This window comes from Pistacia vera, unplaced genomic scaffold (assembly GCF_008641045.1).
Source record: "Pistacia vera cultivar Batoury unplaced genomic scaffold, PisVer_v2 Contig626, whole genome shotgun sequence".
NCBI lineage: Eukaryota > Viridiplantae > Streptophyta > Magnoliopsida > Sapindales > Anacardiaceae > Pistacia > Pistacia vera.
The window spans coordinates 16,644-27,862 of record NW_022196475.1 but is presented as its reverse complement, the minus strand read 5'-3'; the positions used below and the strand labels follow the sequence as shown (position 1 = coordinate 27,862).

At 34.5% G+C, this 11,219-nt stretch overlaps 1 long non-coding RNA gene across 1 annotated transcript; it reads left to right on the top strand.

Annotated features, from left to right (window-relative positions):
* The first annotated feature begins 5,366 nt into the window (after positions 1-5,366).
* LOC116111117 lies at positions 5,367-9,283 on the top strand. The gene is made up of 3 exons (XR_004125004.1): positions 5,367-5,568; positions 7,766-7,879; positions 8,870-9,283. It is a non-coding gene; the product is annotated as an uncharacterized LOC116111117 (long non-coding RNA).
* The last annotated feature ends 1,936 nt before the right edge of the window (positions 9,284-11,219 follow it).

The following is an 11,219-nucleotide window of genomic DNA, read 5'->3' as shown; positions in this document are numbered from 1 at the left end:
TATCCCCGTAACTATTTCTCTTAATTCTTTCCTTACACTATTTATGTTTCTGTTTCTCTTTCACACAACTTTCTTTTTATTAACCTCTGTTATAAGTCATGGCCTCATCTTGCCGGAGGCACGGCTGGGTGGAGTTCACATAGCGCCAACCCACTCTTCGTGACTTTCGGTGAAGATCACAAAGCATCAACCCATCTTTCATAACTATTGGGTGGAGATCACAAAGCATCAACCCGTTTCTCATAACTATCGGGTAGAGGTCACAAAGCACCTACCCGTTTTCATAACTATCGGGTGGAGATCACAAAGCACCTACCCCTAGCCCTTCTTATTCTTTCTACTCTTAGAGTAGTTCATTCACAAAGTTTTCTACTCTTTCTTAAGTCACACCTCAAGGCACAATTAAGGCATATGGACGGTTCATCTCCATTAATGCACTTATGAGATGCCAACATGCAATATTGCAAGTATTTAGGCTTATTATTCATACTCAAACCTCTCTTAGGCATTTCATCGAACAACTCAAGTGCATATAAAGACTATACTATAACAATAGCTCTATTTCTTTCTCTAACCATCCCAAATGGGAGAAAACTCCCTCACATAGCTATAAATCCTGCCAAGGAATAACACTTCTAAAAAGGTTTCCTCAAAACCTTCCAAACCTCATCTCAACTACATCTTCTCAACACATACACACTTAATCTCAAATGAAGTTATTCAATCACAACATCTCAATTTCATGCATATAACATGCATTTAACATACATACAAATTGCTATTAAACTCTACTCAAAAAGTTCTCAAACCTTAACTTGGGTGGGGATTTACTTACCTTGTAACGGAGAACTTCACTAGTACTTTCTTTTCCTCTTGTGCTTGACTTTTCCTACCCTTAAATAATGAAACCATACAACTTTAATATACAAATATCACACAAAACCTCACATCCAAAGCAAGAATCCTTACCTAGGATGCCTTAGCTTGATTTTTACCCCAATCACTCCAAAAAGCCCTCTAAAAATCCTTGAACTAATGAAAGAGGAATTGAGAGGAAGTAGAAAAGGAGATGGCGGTGGAGAAGAAGATGAAGGGTTTGCAATGACTTAAATCCTTTTAACTCACTTATGGGCAAGCATTCCCTTTTGCCCTTACTCTTCCTTGGAAAATCCATCTATATCCTTTGATTCATTACAATCACACCACCATACCAACATATTCTCCATGAAATTTCCTTACATTTTACTCCCCACTTTTCCTATTGATTAGGGGTAGAATGGTCAAATTGCCCTTAGGGAAGAAAATGTCTAAAACTTAAAAATCAAACTCAGCTGACTCTTCGCCGCAGCGAAGAACTTTCTTCGCCCCGCGAAAACTTACAGCAGCTACACCTGGTTGTAACACTCTTCGCCGCGACGAAGCTTCTTCTTCGCCTCGGCGACGCCTGCAACTCCAAAATTCCTCAAATCTTAATCATTTCACAACACTCAACCAACTCAACATACAAACTCGATTAAAGCTGAATCTAAGAACATTTAAGCCATACAGCAAATCTTAACTAGTACCTCAAGTGGGGCATTACACAAGATACCTACACATGATTTAGAATTGGCAGTAGTAGTCTTTGCCTTGAGATTTGGAGGCATTACCTTTTGGTGCCAAGAGTAATATCTATACCGACCATAAGTGTTTAAGTATTCTTTACTCATAAGGAGTGAATATGAGACAGAGAAGATGGTTAGAGTTGGTTAAAGATTATGAGTGTGAGATTAAGTATCAGCCGGGGAAAGCTAATGTAGTAGCCGATGCTTTGAGCAGAAAAGCTTATTTATCTCGACTCAAACAGAAAGAATTTAAGAAGAGTTTGTGAAAAACAGATTGAGGTCATACCAGGAAGGATTGCCAGGTTAGAGGTTCAGTCTACCTTACTAGAAGAAAATAAGAAAAGCAACTAACCAATGAGTGGTGTCGAAAATAGTTCACAGTGTGCAAGTGCATGGGCAACATCAGAGTTTCAGTTGTTGGATAGTCCTCGTTTAGGATCGGATGTGAATTCTTCAGGAGATGATTAGAAAGAGAATCCTTATGGCTCATGACACACCGTACACTGCTCATCCTGAGCAGCCAAGTTGTATCAAGATTTAAAGAAAGGCTATTGATGGCCAGGTATGAAGAAAGATATTGCAGAATTTGTAGCTAAATGCCTGATTTGTCAGCAAGTGAAAGCAGAACACCAAGGCCATCAGGGTTGCTTCAGCCACTTAGTATTTCTGAATGGAAATGGGAGAGTATCTCGAGGGATTTTATATAGGTCTCCCTAGAGTGCAGAAAGGATACAATGCATATGGGTGATTGTACAGGTTGACTAAATTAGCCCATTTTCTTCCAGTAAAAAAGAGTACCACTTCGGATCAATTGGCCTAGATGTATATTAAGAGATAGTGAGACTTCATGGTGTATCCAAGACAATAGTATCAGACAGAGTTCTAGATTTGTCTCAGCTTTCTGGATGAGTTTACAGAGAACGTGGGTACCAGTTGGCTTTTAGTATCGCCTATCATCCCCAGACAGATGGCCAGACGTAGAGAACAAATCAAGTGCTTGAGGACATGTTGATAGCATGTTGTATGGATTATAACATATCCTGGCATGAGATGTTAGCCTTGGTGGAGTTTGCTATAATAATAGCTACCAGTCTAAATTAAGATGGCTCCTTACGAGGCCTTGTATGACAGACGGTATAGATCTCCACTGTATTGGGATGAGATGGGCAAGAAAGATGAGTTAAATATGCTCTTGGCTAGAAATGACTCAGAAAATGATAGAAGATGTGAAACTGATTAGAAGCAGAATGAACAAGCCCAAGATAGGCAAAAAAGCTATGCTGATCTGAAAAGAAGAAGTTGAGTTTGAAGTGGTGACAAAGTTTTTCTGAAAGTTTCCCCTACAAAGGGTGATCATTTCAGTAATAAGGAAATTTAGCACCAAGATTCATTGGTCCATTGAGGTGTTATAGCAGTAGGAAAGGTGGCCTACAGATTAACTATCACCCAGTATAGACAAAGTTCACAATGTTTCATGTCTCGATCTTCGAAGGTATATAAGTGATCTCTCCCATATTCTGAGCACAGAGGATGTAGACTTGGAAGAGATCTTGTGTATGAAGAGCATCTAGTATAGATTTTGGACAGAAAGATTAAAGAGCTCTGGAACAAGAGTATCCTTTTAGTGAAAGTCCTCTGGAGAAATCATAAAGTTGAAGAAGCTACATGGAAGTGGAGCAGGATATGTAGAACCGTTACCCGAAGTTGTTTGTTCGAATTTCGAGGACGAAATTCTTATAAGAGGGGAGATTGTAACGCCCACACGGAGGTATGTAATTTAATTTATGTTTTTATAGCCCTTAGTTGATTTTGGTTAAGTTATTTTGAGAGATGTGGAGAAAATGCCTTAAACTTCATTAAGGGTAAAATGGTCTTTTCACTCAAAATTAGTTGAAATTGTGGGGAGTGAAAAGAGATAGAATTTCATGGAGATGCAATAAAAATGAGGGCATTATGGTAATTGACTAAGGACAAAGTGGAATTTTCAAGAAAGTGTAAGGGCAAAATAAGAAAGTATGTTTTAAAATGAGATATTTAAGGGTTTAGTCTTAAAAACCCCTTATTTCTCTTCTTCCCCGCCGCCACTTTCCTTCTCCATTTTCTCTCAACTTTTCACTCAATTTTCCAAGGATTTTTGAGGGCTTTTGAGTGAATTTTGACAAGGTTTTGATTCTAGGTAACAAGAGGTAGAATTCTTGCTCTATATAAGATTTCTTTGTGTAGAAGTTGAATTTTTTATAGTTTATCTTAGGGTTGAAGAAATTTGAGTCCAGCAAGAATGAGAGCTTTAGTGGAGACTACTCAATATAAGGTAAGTAATCCAATTCAAAATTCAACTTAAGTTAATGTTTAAGAAATCAATTGAGTAGAAATTTCTTTAAGCATGTATGTTATGATTGTTGGGAAATTGAGATGACATTGTGATTATTTTTTTTGTTGTTGAGTATTTTGAGTATGAAAGTGTTTTTGATTGTATGATGTAGATTGAAGTTTGGTTGAAATTGGAAGAGTTTAAGAAAGTTTGGGAGTGTTTGCCGTGATAGGGATTGTATGATACAAGAGAGTTTTACTCTCATTTTGGTGGCTTAAGAAACAATAGAATTGTAGTTAAAGTAGAGTTTGTATATGCACATTTATTGTTTGATAAATGCCTAAATAGGCATGAGTATGAGTACAACCTTAATTTTATGCAACATATTTGCATTTCATGAGTGCATTTAAATAAGAATTCTAAGCATGAGCCTCCATATGTAAATATTTGTATATATTTATTACTTAAAAGATAAGTAATAAAAGAAAGAATAAGAAGAACAAGAAATAAGAAAGAATGAGAAAACTTGAACAAGCAAAGAAAAGAAAAAGAAAAAAACAAGAAAGAAAGAGAAGCTTAAGCAAGCAACACAGGAAGAAAGAAAAGAAAAGAAACGAAATATAAGAATAAAAGAAGAAAAAAAATGCATTTTTATGCATTTGCATATGCATTTCATTCATCATATTACCATGAATTCCATTATGGTTAGAAAGAATAAAAAGAAAGAACAGAGAGAAGGAAAGAATAGCGGAATTAGGAAGAAAGAAAGAACAGTAAGAATTAGAAACAAAAAGAACTAGGAACGAAAGAAAGAAGAAGGAATTAAGGAAAGAACCAAAGAAAGAGAAAAGATAAGGGATTTACTTATTGAGCATTTTGTGTTCACCCGTTGTTTTTTCATGTTTTGCAGGAAATAGTGAGCAGCGGTCGAAAGGAAGTCGACAAGCGGAGAGAATTGACATTACTGTCGACCGTTGCTAAAGTTTGTACTTGTTATTTTGGTATATGTAAAGAATTATATTTTATAAGTAAAGAAAATTTGGCCCAATTATTTTTCATATGCTAATATGTATGTTTTTATTATATATATTCTAAAGTATACTAGTAGAAATAAATCATTACCCTTTTTCAACTGTTTTACCGTTTTAGCAAATCCTTAACTGTTATTAACAGTTAAAGTTTGTAAAAAATAAGTTATTTAATTTTATTTATTAATTTTATAGTCTGATCCTTCAGTTTTTATTGTCAAGAATTTTAGAAAATGAAATTCACTTCTTGACTGTTAATTTCTTTAACACTTGAGAGTGATTAATAGTCGAGGTTAAGTTAAAAAAAAAAAAAAAAAAAAAAAAAAAAAAAAAAAAAAAAAAAAAAAAAACTTAATTGGCTAAGGCTTCCCCTCTAAAATTTTGCTAAGGCAAATTCTTCCTGCCCAAACACCAAAGTTCATTGTCAAAACCCATTTTCCCCCACATTTCGACCAAGTCAAACCTAGGGCAAGAAAAAACTTCCCAAACCCAATTCTTCTCCACTAAATTACCTAAATCTCCTCCACTAAAGCGCCCAAATCTCTTCCTTACCTGTTTCTTCAGTTCCCAATAGCCAATAAACAGTGAAGTCCTTCACCACCTCCGCCGCCGCAAACCATCACCTGTAAGAATGTTGTTTTCTTCCTTGGATGAACCTGTCTTGTATTTGTTTTTATGTTTATAAACATTACAGTTATTCCATCGTTATATAGCCTTCTCATTCATAAACACACATTGCTTTTTACTATGATTTCCATATGTTAAATATGAATTGATTGGATCTGTAGTGTAAAACGACTTTTTCAATCCATTGTTTTCGCATTCGCTTATTATTATTACTATTATATCTGTACTGTGTGTAAAAATGAGTTTCCTCTTTTCTTATGTTGTTTTCTTTGTGTCCAGATTCACACTAGTTTGAATATTTCTGCTTTTCGGTGCCTTTGTTTTGGTTGGTTTTGCCCAGGATTCGAGGGCCTTTAGACAGTTTTGTAGGTCAGTAATTTAAAATTAAAAAGAAAAAAAACGGATTATATGTATTGTATAGTACTGTGACAACTATATATATTGTATAGTACTGTGACAACTTCTTGAATTTACTGTGAGATTGATAATGTCGTACTGAGAAAAAACTTTTCTCTTCCAAAAAAATGGTAAATATGTGTTAGGCCTAGAAGGTCATCACGGACCTTACGGCCCAACCCACGCTACTTGGACTGATATCATCAGCCCAGTCCAGTCCAGTAGCCTTCATTTCCTATTTGTTTGTTTAATTCCACTTGTTTAGACTTAGTTAAGCTATTTCCTATTTCCAGAATTATAGTTATTTCCATGTTTCTAGTTATTGTTGAAGAAGATCGTGGGGCAGGGGAAGTTGAGTCTCCTAAAGACTCGGTCCCAATACTCCAGCAAGTAGGATGTATAATAAACTGAACAAAGGAAATGAAAAGGGGGAGAAAAAGTTATCAATTATTGTGGTTTGATTCTCACCCTAAGAGAATTATCTTTGTGTGTTCAAATTACTCTGATTGGGATCTATCAATATGAGTCCTAAGTATAATGATTCACATTATTTATATATAAAAATAAATTTACACTGTATTTTTTTTAGGAGTCCAGGGCCTTTAGACAGTTTTTTAGGTCAGCAGTTTAAAAATACATATTATGTAGTATAGTATTGTTATAAGTTCTTGAGTTTAGAGTTAATTTATACTCATTTGGTAGTCGAAATTATGATGAGATGACACATTTTTGTTTGATGTTCTTGAGATGACAAAATCCATTGTATGGTATTGTGAGAAGTCTTTTGATTTAATGTGAGAATAATGTCACATTGTGATAAGTCTTTTCTTGTCTTTGAATATACGCTGGACAGACTCTTTGCTTGGGTGTTTGTGGTTTATACTGGCAGCAGCCCAGTGGGCCTTCTTGACAGGGGCTTTTTCAAACTTAAACAAAATGCACTGGTTTGGTATGCTAATTTGTTCTTTGTTTATTTAAAAGTTTCTTTGCATTGACACAATTATATGATATACTTTTTAGGCTTACTTTGGCATAGCCATGCACATTCAGTGAGACAATTCACTCTCAAAAATTTATTTTCTTCTCTTCGCTTCTGTGTTTTGAAGTAACTTGAGTATTTTTTTATAGTCTGGATTTTCCATTTCTAGTTGCCATGTCAATATTTCTGGAGCACTTTCAGTGTTAGATATCTGTTATGTTGTTACCTTAAGGGCTTAGTTGCTTAATCTAAAACAAACTGATTGAATTTAATCAATTTGGATCTAGAACGCACTTGCTTGTAACTTTAATCTCTAACCATGTATTGGATGATTACTTTTTCTGCAATTTGATGGCATCTGCATCATCTTTCATGTCTTTTATCATGTTCAAAGCTCTCCAAACTTTTTGTATTGTAGTGTTTTCTGTTTGTATTAGATTCTATAACTTATTAGGACTAATTGTTTTGGTTTCTATTCACCAAGTAGCCTATGAAAGAATACATAGTTTTATATTATCATATAATAGATCAAAATAAATTTTTACAATAATCCATTATTATAGAAAAATGGGGATCAAAATAACAGTCCAACTCCAACCTCCTTTGCCAAGATAATTTTTTACTCTTTACAAAGAGCTCTTTATTTCATATTCAACTTTTATGCTGATGTATGTGTAAAGCTAGTTTTTTGGAATGGAATTGCTTGTCCAAATTTGTAGAGTGAGAATGTTCGTTTTCTGTGATATTGTAGGCATTAGTACGAATTCTTCATTAATAACAAAGCTTATGTTTTTTTAACTGGTTAATCTCTAAATTTTAGGTACAAAGGAGGCCCAACATTGCCAAGAAAGATGATTTGTGAGGGCATGACCAGTGAGAAGAGAGTAGAGGTTTACCCACTTTCTCTCAATTTGATTGATTCTAGGACCAACATGTGAGTATCCTGCTTATGTTTATAATATTTGAAGTGTTATTTGGATAGAAAATTATCTTGCAGATAAGAAAAGGGATTGTATAAAAAATTCCATGTTTTTTTTTTGTTTTTTTGTCTTTTTGTGGATCCATGGCCATGTATGTCTGGTTGTGATTTTCATTCTAAATGTGAATTATTTGTAATTTACTGAACTTGCTCTTTATTTATGATTGGGGTGACTATCTCTTCTGGATAATGGATAATAAGTAGACATACATAGATGTGGTCTTGTGGTGTAATGTTTCAATATCTGTGTTTTGTTGTCATTTAGTTTTCATTTTGAACAATGATAATAATAGTTCTTTGCTGAGAACTTTTGTAGTAACTGGTTTATATTGCTCTGCTATATATTTTTATCTGGAAATGTAGGTCCTTGGGATATGTGGATAGAATGTGTGAATCTGGAAATGTAGAAGTTGAGACTCATGCTTGCGTATAAAAGGAAATTTGGATGTAGAATGTGAGAAGTATTGAGCGTTTTAAGTTTTATATTTTTTTGAATAATATTAAAATTTTAGACAAGCCCCCACCCCATCCATCCCATCTTTCTACCCCCACTTCCCTAACCAAAAGAGAAAAATGATCAGAACATAGGTGAACATTTTTGGACAAAACTTGATCATAGTTGTTTTCTTTCTTTGGATATTCGTAATGGTACGGGAGTGGTATTTGGAAATTAGGTTGTACTAACATTATTTTTTTAAGAGTTGTCTACTTGTCTTCATACAATTTTGTATAAACACTTTCTTGATTGTCCTTTTAACTTTTAAAGTCTATTGCACTTTGCTTAAGATTTTGGATTTTATTTGAAATTGTCAGGATAAACTAAGAAATTGTTGTTGTGGCAACTTCTTTATGATGGTCTTCGCTGTTAAACTTATCTAAATGTCGATACACATTTGAAATCTCTTTTTAATAAACTGTATGGTTGATGTATCCTTTTCTTTGCAGATTCTTCTGGAGGTTCAAGTTGATGGAGGTTATTCTTCTCGCTTTGACATGGATTCCACCGGAAATGAACTAGCTTTGGTACCCCTAGAACCATCAAGGTCATCCCTAATAATTGCTGGGGGCCTACCATGTCAAATGGTCACTCAATAGGTTATAGATTTAATCAGTATCAGGGTAGTTCTTTGGGCTCAGCATTAACAAATATGGATACGACTCTTATAACACTGTTAAAAAAGGAGAGAGGGGAGGTTTCGCTGGATTACATAATCTGGGAAATACTTGCTTTATGAATAGTGCCCTTTAATGTTTAGTCCACGCACCTCTTCTTGTTGAGTACTTTTTGCAAGATTACAGTGATGAGATTAAAAATCCTTTAGCAATGCATGCATGTGGGTTATTTATTTATTTATTTTTGTTTTGTTTATCATTCTATTCTTTTATTTGAATTTGTATTGTTTTGTTTAGCCTTGTATTAAGGTTAACTTCTCAATCAATTTATATAATATTATGAAATATGTTGTAACTGCATATGATGCAATTATTATTAATACAAATTTTTTTTATTATTATTTTTCAATTTTTTTTTTCGGTTAAAAACTCTTGACAGTTCGAAGACTGTCAAGGATTTAGTTAAAATTCAGTTAAATCTTTGATAGTTATCGAACTGTCAAGAATCTGTCAAGAGGTCCTTGACAGTTTAAAAACTGTCATGACCCTTTCTTGATAGGAGCTACAATGACAGTTCAAAAAATGTCAAAAAACCCCTTTTTGGCAGGTAATACTTGTCAAGAAGGGCTTTTTTTCTTGTAGTGATAGCTTTCGACGGCTTCCAATGCCGTTTCCTTTGATTGATAAACCAATTGTTTATTTGCTTTTGATCCAGACTAGTTGATTCTACTAGGGCCAACTTCTACGATTCCTGTCACATGTAAAGGTCGATCATTATATACATAAAATGATTATAGAAGTATTAATCAATCACAGGCAAATATAAATCTTGTGTAGCCAAACAAAGACCACTCCATTAAATCATCTCAAATGCANTATCCTTAGGTTTAGAAGGATGTTTCAATCTTCTCAAACTACCTATGACTTAACTTGGCATGGACGTAACAATAAGAATGATGGTAAACTTCAACATCCAGTGGATTCACCCACTTGGAAACTTATTGATGATAAGTGGGATGAATTTGGTTCGGAAAGTAGAAATCTTAGAATGGCTCTTTCAACGGATGGTTTCAATCCACATAGGTCTTTAAGTTGTCAGTATAGTTGTTGGTTGATGATGCTTGTAACTTGTAACCTCCCACCTTGGTTGTGCATGAAAGGGAAGTTCATAATATTGACGTTATTGATATTGGGTCCATAACAACCTGGGAACAATATTGATGTATATTTGTCACCTCTAATCGAGGACTTAAAACAATTATGGGAAATCGGTGTTGAAACTTATGATGCTTATAGGAAAGAGTATTTCACCTTAAAAGTAGTGTTACTATGGACCATAAATGACTTCCACGCATATGGAAACCTTTTCGGTTGTTGTGTTAAAGGTTATTATGCTTGCCCAATATGTGCAGAAGGTACATCCTCTCGTAGATTGAAGAATTCCAAGAAGAATTGTTATATGGCTCATAGGCGATTCCTCCCTAAGAATCATCCATTCCAGAAACAAAAGAAAGCTTTCAATGGTGTTCAAGAGCTTGGTTCTCCCAATGACTCTTTGAGTGGGATAGAATTGTTGAGACAACTTGAAGGCATTGAAAATGTATGGGGAAAGAACTTGCTGAAAAAACTTAAATTATGTGAAGACGACAAACATAAACTATGGAAGAAGAAATCCATATTCTTTGAACTTTAATATTGGAAACATTTGTATGTTTGTCATCAACTAGATGTCATGCACACTGAAAAAAATGTGTGTGAAAACATTTATGGTACATTGTTGAATATACTGGGGAAAATGAAAGATGGGTTTAACACACGATTAGATCTTTGTGATATGGGGATCAGGAAAGAACTAGAACCACAAGTTCGAGGGAAATGTACTTGGTTATCTCCAACATGTTACATTATGAATAAAGTGGGGAAGCGAAAGTTTTATGAAAACTGAGCAAATCTCAAAGTACCTGTAGGGTATTCTTCAAACATAAAGAACCTTGTCTCGATAAATGATTTAAGGATTCTTGGTTTGAAATCTAATGACTGTCATGTACTTATGGAACAATTGTTACCATTACCTATTAGAGCTCTTTTGCCCAAGAATGTGAGATATGCTATCATTAGGTTATGCTTCTTCTTTAATGCACTGTGTAGTAAGGTTGTTGATGTGGGCAAGTTAACCAAGATA